Source organism: Rhodnius prolixus, unplaced genomic scaffold, assembly GCF_049639745.1.
Source record: "Rhodnius prolixus isolate KJV_2025 unplaced genomic scaffold, Rpr scaffold_6, whole genome shotgun sequence".
Classification (NCBI taxonomy): domain Eukaryota; kingdom Metazoa; phylum Arthropoda; class Insecta; order Hemiptera; family Reduviidae; genus Rhodnius; species Rhodnius prolixus.
This window is the reverse complement of record NW_027411634.1, coordinates 3,857,950-3,874,115: the sequence shown is the minus strand read 5'-3', so window position 1 is coordinate 3,874,115 and position 16,166 is coordinate 3,857,950. Positions and strand designations below refer to the sequence as shown.

The 16,166-nt window shown below is 30.4% G+C and overlaps 1 long non-coding RNA gene across 2 annotated transcripts; it reads left to right on the top strand.

The window, feature by feature from the left end:
- Nucleotides 1–966: 966 nt before the first annotated feature.
- On the top strand, nucleotides 967–5,623 carry LOC141461360 (uncharacterized). Of its 2 annotated transcripts, none has more exons than XR_012462804.1 (6): nucleotides 967–1,424; nucleotides 3,027–3,122; nucleotides 3,468–3,635; nucleotides 4,276–4,366; nucleotides 4,843–5,015; nucleotides 5,424–5,623. It is a non-coding gene; the product is annotated as an uncharacterized lncRNA (long non-coding RNA). The 2 variants fall into 2 exon arrangements; XR_012462803.1 differs by having other exon boundaries at nucleotides 970–1,424; nucleotides 3,468–3,651.
- The last annotated feature ends 10,543 nt before the right edge of the window (nucleotides 5,624–16,166 follow it).

Genomic DNA, 16,166 nt, shown 5'->3' with positions numbered 1-16,166 from the left:
TTTTTTTCAAGTATGAGGAAATAACCATTGGAAAAAGTGGAAATGGTATACTAATTTCACTGAAATGCAGGGATTTCGTATTTGATAGTTAATAATAAAGTCAATGTAATTTTTCCATTCATTCTGGAACGTAACTTCTAATTAAAGGCAGGCAACCCTGTGTGTATTTTCCACATTTGGCTATTTATTCATAGACTTAAGCAGAAATATCAAAGTTTCCAGTCAAACTAGACGAGTAATTCAACGTATAAAGCAGAAATCTTAATATTTGCATTTAAATTATTCAAGAATTTTTTATTTTTCCATTCATTTTACAATCGTAACTTCAAATGTGGGATAGCCTGTGTGAACAATCTACCTGTGGCTTAGTTATTTATTCACCGAAGCCAAAATCTCAATCTTTGCACAAAACTAGAGGATATTTTCTTAATTTTCTATTAATTTTGCAATGGTAATTTAGAATGTGGGCTACTCGGTGTGAACGAACAATACTCCTCGGTCTTAGTTATCAAAAGTATGAGGGAGAACATCGAAGACTTATTGCAGATTACTTATCACAAACATTTCTAGATCAACCGAATAAATAAAATGTAGTATAAGACTTAGAAAGCTCCTTTGGAGAAATCCAATCTGAGCCACTCGTATGTCCTACAAGAACCAATTTCATAAATTTTCTGTTATATAAAAACAGAAGTGTTTCTGCTACGGATAGAAATGTAAGTTATAGTAATGTGCAGACAGAAAGCTATTCACAAAGCTTGAATATGCCAGCATATTTCATGTTCTAAGGTGATTAAAAGTTTTCCTTTAAAGATTTTACTATTTTACTTATTTTTAAAATATTAGAATCACATATTCATTCATATTTTACTTAACAATAATTATTTCGAAGTGGAAATGCAACAATGTCCGAGTTTTGAACTTAAATTCAAAACTCCTTCGTATAAAATACATTTCCAACTTCTCAGTTCTAAAATATTACTCGCTTAGAATTAGAAAAACAAATTATTTTAACATGTACTAGATTTCAATTATTTTAATTCATAATTTTTACAGATGTTTGACAATTCGTTAATATTTTGGATAACACCACGTAACCTCCCTTAATCTGCTCAATTAGTAAGTGTTGTGCGGCCCAAGGAGAGCAGTGAATTCGAAATCCTTATTCTGATCTGGTTATTCTATCTCTGAGATGGTTGAAAGACCAAAAACGATATGGGGTATAACAAAAATACGTCCTACTACGGTCAGAATTACAAATATTATTACGCACTGCGGACGTAACCTCATTTTCATGAGACTAATAAATTCTTAAGCCTTTAAGAAGACCTATAAAAAGTAAGGTTCCAGAAGTGTTAGTTCTATATGGAAGTGAAGTAACGAAAACCACAAGTCAAGATTCTAAGACGAGGAAGATGAGTACGGTAAGCTTAATTCGCTCGTAGAACGAGTATATGAAATTGACTACTTATATTAACAGTATTACTGAGGAGTCATTAAATCAACAGATATAAAAAGGAACCTTATTTAATGATATAAGTAATTGTTTATGTATTTTGGGAGAATCGTTTCATGTTTTTGTTATTGTTGTACTTCGTGTTATATAGCGTGTAAGAAAAAATAACAAGATGACAACGGGTATATGTCATAAATTTTAGGGCTTAAAAATATATCGAAACTTGAGTATTTATACATGATGGTGATTTCGGCAATTCAGATAAAAAATTAATTGGCTTCGTAGATAGGAATGATAAGAAGTTACTAGCTCTGTATTTCGCTGGTAATGGTTTTTGACTATTTCATAACAAGAGTGAAGAGGTAGTAGTGCCTACAAGCAGGTGTAGAATGAGAAGTACTTGCTGGAGCAAGTGTTGAGTGAACAAGACCTTTCCTTTTGTATCGACTTCATAAGGTATTTTGCTTATCTTTGTCACTTGGCCCTTTAATTTTTCATTTTTACTTTAATATCCACCAAGCACTCGTTACAATTCAATTACTTCTTCTTGCCTGTAATAATTACAAGGTGCCTTCAACGGATATATTTGTTTTCGATAAATGTTTTTAGCAATCGTCAAGTTTCGTGTGTGATGAAAATCAGTAATGGAAAATTCAAATTTTGATATTTAGTTTAATGGCTCCTTTTGGCGAAAATCTGTCAATCTTACTACAAATTTACTGAATCTGATTTTTCGTATTTTCTCTTGAACAGCATTTACGATTTCCTATAAACAACGTACTTTCATTATGTCGTTATGATCTAGAGCATTTATTGAAACATTTTCCTCAAAAAATTGATAAAAACTAAAAACTTTCCGTAATAAATAAAAGACTGCTATAGCAGCTGGTATGGAGCAATCTGTACTTTGACAGAAATCATGGGGTACTTAACTACCTTTCCAATTGTCATCGAATTCAGTCTCCCCACTCATAAATCTTTAGAAAAATAGTAAATGCTCTTCGGTTTGCATTGATGTTACCATTCATAATGACCTCAAAATCTTTTATCCTCTATCTAGCGAAATCCTTTCTTTGCAAAATTATTGTTATGTGCTCATCATTGTTTAAGTTTACTTACAGTCACATTTATTTAATTATATGAATAATATTTCATCAGTAGTTATAGATATTAAATGTGTTTCTTAACTTTAATGAATTAAATGAAATAATTTTGAACAAAATTGAACTTGAAAAATTGTTTATTTTGGTTGACAAACCTAATAAACTAATTATTTCAATTTATGGCAGCTTGACTAAAACAAGTTTAGTATAACAGTTTAATTGCAACGTAATTTATGTTATAACAATTTAATGTTTAATGAACGAATACGTTCTAAAAAATTGATCCGTTTAAAAGATTTAAACTAAAATTTCAGCATTCATATTTTATTTATTTTTTAAATTTTTGAAAGATACAAATTTATCTTGAACAAATGGTTGCATTTTAAGTTGTAGTATCATTGAATTGAATGCTTTTACTTTAAGATTGAATCTATAAACTGTTTATTTCATTGAATAACGATTTTCAGATTGGAAACAGCCAATACTGTGAGCCAATAACTGTAAAACCGTTCAACAACTGAAGTGGAAATGTAAAAGACGCTGAGAAAACATCGATCAAATGAGTAAGTACAATCAACTTTTCTTATGAATCAATTACTTAAAAAATGTACATTTAGGTATATGTTGCATGTTTGTATCACAATTTTATTTATTAAATGATTTTTTTACTTAAAGTGAAAATAAAAAGTATTATTTAGTAGGAGAATAAATAAAAACTTATAATTTAAAAGAAAAATATTTATTTGCTTACCTATTTTGTTTTTACATAGACTTCATATATTACATTTGCATATAATTGTTTTAGTTTAATTACAGTCACATTTATTTAATTTTATGAATAATATTTCATCAGTAGTTATAGATAATAAATGTGTTTCTTTACTTTTTTTATACATATGTCTCTTTAGGTCGGATAGTAACTATTCTCTAGGTTAGAGAGGTAAACTGGAGTCACAGTAGAGTAGGTAGTAACCAACGTCGGTTAATAAGTGCGCAGTTATTCTTAACAAACAAACCACCTGAGAGAGAAGAATGAAACTAATATTCTACAAAAATAAGGAAACTTTAAGTGCAAAGTTAGTTGAAAAACATGTAAGATCTTAACCTTACATAAAATTGCATGTGCATGGCAGGAACACCTCCACAAGTTCACTGATTTTCTGTACTCAATATTTCTACGCAATATAAAGTATAAATGATAGATCCCTTTAGCTCCTACTTTTTACTCTTCACTTTGCTCCCCTTCCTCTGCCGTCTTTAAGTTTAATTATTATTTCTCAGAAAAATTAAGATCTTTAAAACAATTTTCTCCCCATAGGTGTTTGATAAATTATCAGATATGCCATTAAAATTATATAAAAGAGATAATATGTTCGGTTTGTCTTATATATGCTCAAGGGAAGTGTGCTAAATTACTTTTGTCCTGGCTCTACATTATGTAATACCTACCTGTAACGTAATATTAATTATGAGTTTGATTATGAAGCTTACTCAGATTACATCTCCTTTACAACATTTCAACTTCTATCTGATAAATATATCTTCCAAATTGGTTATTCGGTTGCAATGTTAATTGTTTATATTGAAGTCTTGGGTCCCATATAGTGGACTGTTTTAGAGGCTATGCCTCAACTTCAACTAATGTTTCAATATCAAAATTGCATTAAAAAAAAAATTATGTGTTTTAAAATGTAGTATGTATTTCTCTCCATCCAGTTTCTTTGCTCAAGGATCCTTTCTTCTCTTCGCTGGCTATTCTTGATCATGGCCCTTCTTTACATCCAGCAGCATTCCTACATAAGTTGAGGTAATTCACATCTAATTTCTACATTTCGTTCATGAAACAAATCAGGAAATCTTCGAAGGTACCTTGTTAATTTGTAGAATTCTACTTCAGATAGTCTTAACTATTATTTATTGCAAATAATTTGAGATAATTCGCAACTATTTCTACATTCAAATAAATCAATGATGAAATCTCCATACTTACCATGTTACCTTATGGAGCTGATCTTTATGTTATCTTATCCATTATTGATAAGCATCTAAAGCATTTTAACATCAATTAAACCTTCATTCCGATAAATTAAATATTTTCCTTTGAATCTGAATAAAAAGTTATTTTGTGCAATAGATGGTTTAAATTAGATTTTCCGAGTTAGTTGCAGAATGGTTTAATTTGTTATAAACAGAATTAACTAAGATTTTGTATGTAAAATGCTACCGTACTAGAATAAGTGTGAATGAAATTCAAATCATTTACTAAGGTATTAATACTTTCAGCCCTTGGCCGACTCACAGCCCAGTAAAGCTGAGACATAATCTAAAATGATTACTTTTGAGGGAATTTCTTTTAATGCTGCAGCACTTCCTTAAATAAGAGGTGATTCCCATCCATGTCTATCCCTGCAATATCCAAATAAGGAAATCTACCTATCTGTGGTGTTATCTTCCAGGTAATCTTATCCATTATTTGTTAAAACTTGAGCATTTTTACGTGATTAAACCTTTTTGTTCATATATTCCTGTAGAATCGGAATGAGTACAGTAAAGATTTTGTGTTAAAGAAAGTATTAATTTGATTGGAAAATTGAAAGGTACAAGAAGAAAAAATGACGAGTGTTTATTTAAAAAATGTTTATTTCACTTAAAAGAGTGCAGTAAACTGCTATTTTGAAAATGAATTAAATTCATATAATTACTAACACTCAGTTTTACTTTCTTGCGTTTTCTTTCTAAAAGATTGATCTATTTTTATTTAAACGTATAGAAAATTAACATTGATTTTCAAGGAAGTTGAGTTTGATTTGTAGGAAGATTCAGTAGACGAACAGTTTATCTCATTGTATAATGTTATTTTTCAGAGTTGAAACAGGCGAAACTGGAATGCTTCCTGCCAAACAGGGTCATCGAATTAAGCCAAAATGAAAAAGACGTTGGAAAACACCTATCCAACTGCAATTCTTTATTATTTAGTCAATTATTTGTAAAAAAAATATATTTGAAGTTTGAAAATGTAATGTAAATTTTAATTTTGTTATGTAGGTAATTTTAAGAATCATTACCTAAAAGATGTAATTGAATTTAAAATGTTTTTGTAAAAGGAAAGAAAAAAATGTATAATTGGTAGCAAAATAAAGAATTATCTATAAATTATTAAAAAAGTCATTATGTATTTTCTCTTTTCCCATAGTCTTGTTATTTTTATTATATTTGCAAAGTTACAACTAAAAAAACAAAGTTAAAAAAGACTAAAAATGATAAGAGGCAAATTAAAGTAATGTAAAACTAAAAATTCCGTTTACATTAAACAAATAAAAAATAAAATAAAGTAATAGTAGTACGAAAAAATGGCGTCAGTGAGCGTTAAAAAGCAGAAAAAGTAAAAAAAAGTTGAAAAAATTGCATGAGAAAGACGTAAAACAAAAAAAAGAAATTTAGTTCACATATTTGCCACCAGGTTGCAGCACTTACTGGACTTGTTTACTATGTAAACAAAATTTAGTTCACATGTTTGCCACCAGGTAGCATTTAAACTGTTTATATACTACTGTCAAACAAGATGTCTCCTCAGTACGACTGCAGAGTCGTACTCGTGAGGAGGGGGCTATGTCGCTCGTCGCTCCAAAAATATCTAATCCAGTCAAAACACCTCTCTTCTACATAAACAATCTTTGATAATATGTCATGGTTAATGGTTAGGGAGATGCGTTCACCTCGACGGTCGGAAGGCAAATAATCGCCCCACCCGGCCCGGCCCGCGCCGCGAACTTTCTTATATACCCTCTAGATGGCGTCCTATCACCATGACAACGGGCTCCCCACCACTAATATTAGTTCCACCAGCTGTCACTAGATCGCTCGTGCTGTCTGTTTTACCTCTCGTAGCCTTCCTTGCACACTCTCAAGACTTTGGCAGCCATTGTTGTAACCTTGGTTAATGCTTCCTACACACTCTCACGACTCTGGCAGCCATTGTTGTAACCTTGCTATCTTCTTACACACTCTCTAGACTTTGGCAGCCATTGTTGTAACCTTCCTTAATGCTTCTCACACACTCTCACGACTCTGGCAGCCATTGTTGTAATCTTGCTATCTTCTTACACACTCTCTAGACTTTAGCAGCCATTGTTGTAACCTTGCTATCTTCTTATACACTCTCTAGACTTCGGCGGCCATTGTTGTAACCTTCCTTAATGCTTCTCACACACTCTCACGACTCTGGCAGCCATTTTTAACACTTTTCTATATTTTCTTTTAGTTTCTACGCAATTTTTTCATTTTTTATTTAATTTTTCATATTACTGAGAGATTAAAAGGGAAAATAAATACAATATTGTTATAAATAAATCGTTTATTATTTATTTTTTAATTATTGATACATTCTTTTACAATAAATTTTATAAAATCTTTACAACCTCATATTTAACTATGAGGCTATCTTACTCACACATTTAACCATGTTTGTGACTCTCAAGACTTATACAGGACCTCTTTAAACTCACATTTAACCATGTTGGTGACTCTCAAGACTTATACAGGGCTATCTTACACACACATTTAACCATGTTTGTGACTCTCAAGACTTATACAGGACCTCCTTTCACTCACATTTAACCATGTAGGTGACTCACAAGACTTACAAAGAACTTCCTTAAACACACTTCTAACCAAGTTGGTGACTCACAAGACTTATATAGGACCACCTTACACACACTTAACCAAGTTGGTGACTCACAAAACTTATATAGGACCACCTTACACACACTTAACCAAGTTGGTGACTCACAAAACTTTAATAAAACCACTTAACACCCACTTTTAACCAAGTTGGTGACTAACAGGACTTATAGAGGACCACATTACAATCATGTTTATCTTATTTTTTACCATGTAACTTGTATCCTATTTGTTAATTTTGTCAATATATATTTAAAAAAATTAAAAATATTTCATCATTAAAGCGAAAACATCGAAAAAAAATATGTAAACTTAGCAAAGGTTTCACTTTTTGTTTTTTATGCATTTTATAAATTCTAAAGGAACAGGTGTGCTTGGAACGTAGAATACTTTTCATTTTTTTTTGTATAATAAATTGACAAAAGTAAACAAATTAATAAATAGGTTACATGTGAAGCGGTAAAAAAATAAGCTAATAGCGAGTATAAGATAGTCCTGTATAAGTCTAGTAAGACGCAAACAGGGCTAAATATGAGGGTAAGTTGAACCTATATAAGTCTAGTAAGACGCAAACAGGGTTAAATATGAGTATAAGTTGAACCTATATAAGTCTAGTAAGATGCAAACAGGGTTAAATATGAGTGTAAGTTGAACCTATATAAGTCTAGTGAGAGTTTCTAACGTGGTTAAATGTGAGTGTAAGATTGTTTAGTGAGTCGTCAACATTCTTAAATGTAAATGTAAATTGTTCTATATAAGCCTAGTGAGTCGTCAACTTGGTTAAATATGAATGTAAAATTGTTCTATATAAGCCTAGTGAGTCGTCAACATGGTTAGATATGAGTATGAGACACTTCTATATAAGTTTAGTTAGTCAGAATTTGCCACCAGGTAGCAGTGCTGCAGCCTTCCTCTAATATATAGCACAAATCCTTCTTCTGGCAACAGCACAAATTCTCGTCAGTACGACTTGAGTAATGCAGGGGGGGTAGGTCGCTCTGTCTCTCCAAACGTGTTATCTAGTCTAGTCTAACATTCATCACCTCTCTCCCAAAGAATCATGAGTGAAGGAGATGTTGTCGCTTCGACGGTTCATATCATTTTTAATAGATTCCTAACCAAATTAGTGGGAATATTCACACTGGATTGATGTTTTACGTCTTTTTCACTTGGGCTTCCATTGATGGACAGTTTTGCAGGCAGTGCTCTGGAATCCCCAGTATTTAATCCTGAAAATTAACATTATAGTAATTAAAATGTAATGAATTTCACCCAGCATAAGAAGCTATAGAAACACATCTGTAACAGTTTATGTATAAAAAAAAATTAAATAAAGACAAATGTAATTAAACTAAAGAATTTATTTATTTTTTAAACCTAAATCTTTCATTCAATGATAATCAAATATATTTCTAAACAAACTCACATTCCTCAGGAAGAAAATTAATTTGATTGAAAAAAATAGAATAACACAATCTACTAGTATTATGAAATTATTTTTTTGAAAATTAATTAAAAAATTATAAGCTTGACTAAAAATAGTTCTATGTGATTGGAAAATTATGCAGAATTCACATGCATGTTTGATGTTGAATTTTTCACTTAAATTACTGCTACCTACAATCAACATAAAATAAAACTTCTTTCAGATACAAAAAAAAGTTTTGGTTCTTGTTGTATCACTCCTAAAATAATAAATAATAAGATAAGACTTTCCTGGATGTGAATAACTTCATACTAATAATGGTCGTGCTGCTGGAAGTACAGAAGGACCCTTAAAAATTCATCTCTGGTAAAAGCTGCAAGTTTACAACAAGCCGATTGATGTTAGCGCCGCATGAACTTTAACAAATATTACATTAAACATGAGTAGGAGCGTTCACGAATTCTCGTCACAACATACGTATTGAAATTTTCTTTAAATAAAAAACTTTTCCTTAAACATAATAATGAAGTAATTCTATATTTTACATGCTAAGTATTATAGAATTGAAGAGCTTCTTCAAAACAATAAAATAAAATCGGGTAAAAAGGATTTTGCTAGATACAGGATAAAAAATTATCAACGCGAATAGAAGAGTATTTACTATTTCCCAAAAGATTTTTGATTGGGGAGAGTGAATTCGTTGACAATTGGAAAGGTAGTAGTACCCCATGATTTCTGCATAACACCTTGTAATTATTATAGGCAACAAAAAGTATTAATGGTGTATCCACCAAGTGCTTGGTGGATATTAAAGTAAAGGTGAAAAATTAAAGGGTCAAGTGACAAAGATAAGCAAAATACCTTATGAAGCCGATAGAAAAGGTCATGTTCACAAAACACTAGCTCCAGCAAGTAATTCTCATTCTCCTCCTGCTTGTATGCACTACTACCCTCTTCACTCTTGTTACGAAATAGTCAAAAATCATTACCTACGTAGGTTACTTAATATCATAAGGTTCCTTTTTATTAAATCTATATCTGTTGAGTTAATGACTCCTCAGTTATACTGCTAATGTAATATAAGTAGTCGATTTCATGTACAGGTCTAACTCGTGCTACAAGCGAATTAGGCTTACCGTAATCTACCTCGTCTTAGAATCTTGACTTGTGGTTTTCGTTACTTCACTTCTATATAGAACTAACACTTCTCGAACCTTACTTTTTATAGGTCTTCGTAAAGGCATAAGAATTTATTAGTCTTATGAAAATGAGGTTACGTCCGCAGTGCGTAATAATATTTGTAATTTTACCGTAGTAGGATGTATTTTTATTATACTTCTTATCGTTTTTGGTCTTTCAACCATCTCAGAGGTAGAATAACCAGATTAGGGAAAGGATTTCGGCTACACTGCTCTCCCCGGCCCGCTCTACTCTTACTAATTGAGCAGACTGAGTAGGGGAGGTTTCGTGCTGTTATCCAAAATATTAACGAATTGTCAAACATTTGTAAAAATTATTAATTAAAATAATTGAATTATAGTACATGTTAAAATAATTTGTTTTTCTAATTCTAAGCGAGTAATATTTTAGAACTGAGCAGTTGGAAATGTACATATTTTATACGAGGGAGGCGCGAGGATTTAAGTTTAAAACACGGATATTGTTGCATTTTCACTTCGAAATAATTATTGTTAAGTAAAATATGAATGAATATGCGATTCTAATCATTTAAAAAAATGCGTAAAATCTTTAAAGGAAAACTTTTAATCAGCATAGAAAATGCAATATGCTGGTATATTCAAGCTTTGTTAATGGCTTTCTGTTTGCATATTTCTAATACTAACATTTCTATCCGTTGCAGAAACACTTGTTTTTATAAAACAGAAACCTTATGAAATTGGTTCATAAAGTATAAGATTTAATTAATTGAGAATGAACGATTCTACATTAAAATAATCAATGCATTATAAGACATACAAGTGGCCCACATTGGATTTCTCCAAAGGAGCTTTATTAGTATTATTCTACATTTTATTTTTCGGTTGATCTAGAAATTTTTTTGATAAGTAATCTGCAATGTCTGCGATTTTCTCCTTCATACTTTTAATAACTAAGACAGAGGAGTATTGTTTATTCACGCCGAGTAGCCTACATTCCAAATTACCATTGCAAAATTAATAGAAAATTGAGAACAACTCTTCTACTTTTGTACAAAAGAATAAGATTTCTGCTTTAGCGTATTAATAACTACGACAGAGGTGGAATGTAAATACAGGGTAGCCCAAATTCGAAGTTACGATTGTAAAATTAATGGAAAATAGGTAATTCTGGCCTAGTTTGACTGGAATGATTAAGGTTTCTGCTTTATCCTATTGATAACGGAAGTTACGATTGCAGAAATTATGAGAAAATGTTTTTCTTAATGATTTTGCTACCTTTCTCATTCTATTGTTCAAAACTAGAAGATAATTTCTTATTTATCCCTCCATTTTTCAGACGTAACTTCAAACTTTGGGCTACCCTGAGTATACATTCCATGTCTGGCATAGTTATTACTTCACTGGAACTGAAAACTTAATCTTTTCAGTGAATTAAGGCGAGAATCCTTCCACACCACCTCTGGCTTATTTTGTAATTCACTGAAATTTAAAATCTCCGTCTTTCCGGTTAACTAGACGAAAATTTCTCATTAATTTATCATTATCTCATTTACTTTTATCTTGCAATCGTACCTTCAGATTCAAAAGCCCCGCTTGAACAATCCACTTCATGCTTGAATTTAGAATTACTATTACAAAGCAATTGGAAAAATAAGTAATTATTGTCTAGTTTTAAAGAAACATATTTTGTTTCAGCTTCAGTGCATTAATAACTAAGGCAAAAATACGTTATACAAACAGGTAAAACCAAATTAAAAGGTACGATGGCAAAATTAATTAAAAAAAAAAAAAAAATTCTCGTCTAGTTTAACTGGAGAAATTGAGATTTCTGCTTTATACATTTCATTACTACGAGTAATGCCAGAGGTGGAATGTTCACAAAGGGTAGACCAGAATTTGAAATTATGATTGCAAAATTAATGGCAAAATAAGGAGTTCTCATCTTGTTTGACTAGAACGATTGAGATTTCTACTTTATTGTATAAATAACAAAACCAAACTTTGGTAGTACACGAAGGGACGGCCGCATTTGAAGTTACGTGTGAATACAAAATAAAAGGAAAAAGAATGAATTCTCGTCTAGTTTGTTTGGATAGATTGAAATTTCTGCTTTATACATTTCATTATTAAGCAAGAGGTGAAATGTACACTCAGGGTAGCCCGAATATGAAGTTACCACTCCAGAATTAATTACAAAATTAGGAATTCTCGTTTAGAGTTACCACAAGTATTAGGATTTCTGCTTCAGTGTGTTAATAGTTAAGCCAAATGTGGAATATATTCTCAGGGTAGTCTGAATTTTTAGTTACGATTGCAATATTAGTGAAAAAATAAGGAAATTTCGTCTATAGTTACTGAAAAGATTGAGATTTTGACTTCGGTGAATAAATAACGAAGCCACAGATAGATGTTCACTCAGTGTAGCTGCATTTGAAGTTACAATTGCAAAATGAATGGAAAAATAAAAAATTCTTGAATAATTTTAATGCAAATATTAAGATTTCTGCTAGTACATTCAATTACAAAGCAAGAAGTGGAATGTTCACACCGGGATATGAAGTTACGTCTGAAAAATGAATGTATTAACATTCCAACATTAATGAAAAAATTAGGAATTCTCGTCTAGTTTGAAAGGAAAGTTTGAGGTAGGTTACCTAATATTATTAAATAAGGTTCCTTTTTGTTAAATCTATATCTGTTGATTTAATGACCTTAGTTATACTGTTAATGTAATATAAGTAGTCAATATTATGTTCAGGTCTAACTCGTTCTACAAGCGAATTAAGCTTATCGTACTCACCTGAGGTTATTGTTACGTCCGCAGTATGTAATACTATTTGTAATTTTCAACCATCTTAGAGGTAGAATAACCAGATTAGTGTAGGCAATTCCACTTCACTAAACACTCCCGTGCCTCACTACACTTACTGCTCAGACAGTGTAAGAGAGGTTACGTGGTATTAGCCAAAATGTTAACGAATTGTCAAACAATTGTAAAATTTATTAATTAAAATAATTGAAATTTAGTACTCGTTAAAATGAATGTTTTTTTGTGTTTCAGTTCTGGTCAAGTAATATTTTAGTACTGAAAAGTTAGAAATGTATTTTGTGCGGAGAAGGGGGAACGAAATTTAAAATATGGCATTTTCACTGCGAAATAATTATTGTTAAATAAAATATGGATGAATATGTCAAATGAGTAATATGATTAATTTTTCTCCTAATTACACTGGAACTGTATTTTTCACCGGTTTCTGTATTTGATAGTAATTATTAAGACCAGGGCTAGATTGTGTAACCTAGGTCGATCTATTGTAAAAACCTGAAGTAAAAATGATTAGAAAAGGTACATTACTCATTACTCATAATTTCACTAGAACACTTATGTTTCCGTATTTAAAAGTTAATTTTAAGACCAAGGGTAGATTATGTAAGCTAGATCAATCAATTTTGGGAAACAAGAAAGAAAAACCATTGGAAACGTGGATCAGCAGTCTTCCTGGAGACAGTTTCTTCTATATCCAATACAATCAAGGATTGACTTTAATATTAACTATCAAATGCAGAAACAGCAGCATTACAATGAAATTAAGAGACTATTTCCACTTTTTCCAATGGTTTTTATCTCTTGTTTTTCAAAGCACAACAATCCAAAATTTACCAACTTGAAATAACTTTATTATTAACAATCAAATACAGAAACAGCAGAATTCAGGGAAATTATGCAAGAACTTCAACTTTGTCCAATAGTTTTAACGCTTTCTTGTTAAAAAAAGATCGAACCTACATCGAAATTAGAAGACCATTTCTACTTTTTCCAATGGTTTTTACTTGTATTTCAAAATAGAACGTCCAACTTGTACTATCTAGCATTACCCTTAATATTAACTAACAAATGCATAAACAGCTGGATTCATGTGAAATAAAGAAATAAATTCAACGTTTTCAAGATAGAGAGACTCAACATATCTAGCATTGACCTTATAATTAACAATCAAATACAGAAACAGCAGTACTCAGGCGAAATTAGAACTTAAACTTTTTCCCAATCGTTTTTACTTTTTACTTTTAAAAAGATCGTACCTACGTGTACATTGTAACATCAGCCTAAATAAATATCTAATACAAACAGGAGTTTTCGTGAGAAATTAGAAGACGATTTCTACATTTTCAATGGCTTTTAGTTCATAATTTTAAAAAACGTTTGAACCTACATGAAAATTCTTACGCCGGTCTTAATATTAACTAACAAATACGAAATAGGAGTGTTCGAGTGAAATTAGAAGGCGATTTCCACTTTTTCCAATGGCTTTTACTTTTTGTTTTTCAAAATAGAACAAGCTAATTTGCACATTCTTGCAATGGCTTATCAAACAAGGAAACAGCTGGATTCATGTGAAATAAAGAAATAAATTAAGCTTTTTCTGATGGATTTTACTTTTTATTTTTCAAAATAGATCGATCCTTCATTTATAATTTAGCATTGACTTTATTATTAACTATCGTATACGAAATCACTGAATTTCAGTGAAATTGCGGACCATTTCCACTTTTTCTAATAGTTTTTACTTCTTGATTAAGAAAAGAGATCGTCCCAATATATATAATGTATCATTAGACTTTATAGTAACTATAAAATGCAGAAACATCAGCATTTCACTGAAATTAGGAGACCATTTCCACTTTTTCCAATGGTTATTTCTTAATACTTAAACGTACCTACATCTACATTCTTACATCGGCCTTAATATTAACTATTAACTACAAAATATATTACCATACATACATCTCAGTGAAATTGGGATAAAAGTTCAATTTTTCCAATTGCTTTTTACTTTATTGTTTTTCAAAAATGATAGACTTTACAATTACAATCTAGCATTGATCATAATACTAATTATCAAATAAGTAAAATTAGACGGAAATTGACTTTTTCTATAGCTTTTTACCTCTTACTTTTAACAAAAGATCGTACCTATATGTACTCGTACATATTACCATTGGCCTCAATACAAAATTCAAATACTAAACAGGAGCGTTCGGTTGAAAGTAGAAGACGAATTCTACTGTTTCCAACGGTTTTTACTTTTTGATTTTCAAAACAGATCGACCTAACATATGCAATCTACGATTGCCTTTAATATTAACAATCAAATGCATAAACAGCACCATTACAGTGAGAAATTATTGTAAGAGACTATCTCCAATGGTTTTTTAAACTTTTTTAAAGGTTTTCTTTTTTATCCCTTCCACTCTCACTGCTACTTCTAACCTTTTTTCAGCTTTTCCTTTTTATTCTTCTTTAATTAAACGCTTTTTAACAATAAATCTGTACAAACATGTTAATAAAACATGTTTAACAGTTTATTTTTATTTTTGAAAATTATTTCTTTCATCCTATTGTCTGTTCGCTATCGAAGTTTTTGGGACATTATAATTTTTTTTTTATTTGAGATGAAAAGGAGAATAAATAAGATTCTTTTTTAAATTTATATATTTTTTTTTTTATACAGCAAACAAATTAAGCATTTTATTAAAAACAAAGAATTTGCAATTTGAAGTAAAAATTCTAGCATTACATTGTGAAATTAACGTGCATATTACATATATTAACTACAAACCCTTATACAACTGTCCTACCGGACTGTTTTAATAACACTTGTTTTATTAATTGATTTTTCACAAAAATCTCCTAGGATAGATGATTCACGTCTATTTCACTTGGGCTTCTATTGATGAACAGTTTTGCAGGCAGTACTCCAGCATCAGAGGTATTTAATCTGAAAATCAACATTATGTACAATCAACAATAAATACTTATGTACTTAAAATAATAAGATTTTACTGAGTTTAGCTTGAATTAAGAACGTAGACAAAAAAAAAATTATAATAATTGATTGCGTTACATAAAAATTAAATAAATGTGACTGCAATAAAACTAAAGCATTGATATGAAAGTTTAAATCATTTTTTAAAGTTCCTAATCCTTTCTTTCAAAGAAAATGAAATATATTTTCAAAAACCATACTTATTTATCAAAAAGATTACTCAGACTGAACAATACAACAACAAACATGCTACTAATATTCTAGTTTTTTGTTGTTTTTTTAAATAATATAACAGAATTTAAATCAAATTAAAACCTTTCAGGAAAATTTAAACTTTTTTTCAGCTACAAAGATAAAAATTTATATGAAAAAAGTATTAGTTTAAGTAGTATTACTCTGAACGTAGTAAATAATGGACAAGAATACTTGAAGAACAGTCCCACAATTAGAGAATCTAGTTTAGTTTATTATCAAAATAGAATGGATGCGAATTACCTCGTAAATAAGGTCGTA